This window comes from Mastomys coucha, unplaced genomic scaffold, assembly GCF_008632895.1.
Source record: "Mastomys coucha isolate ucsf_1 unplaced genomic scaffold, UCSF_Mcou_1 pScaffold3, whole genome shotgun sequence".
In the NCBI taxonomy this organism is placed as follows: Eukaryota; Metazoa; Chordata; class Mammalia; order Rodentia; family Muridae; genus Mastomys; species Mastomys coucha.
Genome location: NW_022196909.1, coordinates 48286387 through 48287751, shown reverse-complemented (window position 1 = coordinate 48287751; position 1365 = coordinate 48286387).

Below are 1365 nucleotides of genomic sequence, written 5' to 3'. Positions count from 1 at the left end.
TGAGCCTCTCTCCCCTCTGGACCTCACGTTGGTGTCTGAGGTGAGCCTCTCTCCCCTCTGGACCTCACATTGGTGTCTGAGGTGAGCCTTTCCCCCTCTGGACCTCACATTGGTGTCTGAGGTGAGCCTCTCTCCCCTCTGGACCTCACGTTTGTGTCTGAGGTGAGCCTCTCTCCCCTCTGGACCACACATTGGTGTCTGAGGTGAGCCTCTCTTCCCTCTGGACCTCACGTTGGTGTCTGAGGTGAGCCTCTCTCCCCTCTGGACCTCACGTTGGTGTCTGTGAGCCTCTCTCCCCTCTGGACCTCACGTTGGTGTCTGTGAGCCTCTCCCCCCTCTGGACCTCACATTGGTGTCTGAGGTGAGCCTTTCCCCCTCTGGACCTCACGTTGGTGTCTGAGGTGAGCCTCTCTCCCCTCTGGACCTCACGTTGGTGTCTGAGGGCGAGCCTTTCTTCCGAGGCATTGTATGTGTTACCAATGTCAGTAACATTGCAGATGAAGGAAAGTGCGTGCTTTCAGACGGCTTTCTTTGGGGCTTTGTCCATGATTAGATTATACTAAATTACAGAGGATGGATACCAGGCAATTACGCTCTGCTTTTAACTATTCAGTCTCGTGGTTAATCTGTGCACCTCAGTAATTACGGAATCCCACCAGTGTGGTTAGGGGGAAAGTACCACATCATCTCCATCTTGTGAGGCCAGGCTCAGGTCACCCGGCTATTATCTGGGTCCCGTGTCAAGAGCAAGCCTGCCTCCCAGGGGCTAATCTCCTCTTGGCCACCTTAAATCACCGTGCAGTTCTTGCACACAGTGCTTTATAAATCTCTAGAAGGGAAGGAAAACCTGCAGGGAGGGAGGCTCAGGGCCCTTTCGTTCTTTCTCGTTGTTCACACGTAGAGTGTGTGCAGAAAACAGTGGTGACGTAAATGCCCTCCCCAGTTGCTCTCCTTGGGGAGCCTGGAGCTTACCAACCTGACTCTGGCTACCCACTGAGCTCCAGGGATCCTCCTGTCTCCACCTCCCCAGCACAGGGATGACAGGTGAACACAGCTATGCCCAGCTTCTGTGTAGGGATGGGGACTGCCCTGGCCTTCTTGCTTGTATAGCCACGCGTGGCGCTGACTGAGCCGTCTCTGCCCTCCTGCTAGAGATTTTGGATTTGTCTTGTTTTCTTTTTCAAGACAGGGTTTCACTGTGTAAGAGACCTGGCTGTCCTGGGACTCACGCTGTACATCAGGCTGGCCTTGAACTCAGAGATCCACCTGCATCTGCCTCCCTTGTGCTGGGATTAAAGGTGTGCCACCACTGCTGAGTCCCTGATTTTCTTTTAAGCGAGCGTGTGTGTGTGTGTGTGTGTGTGT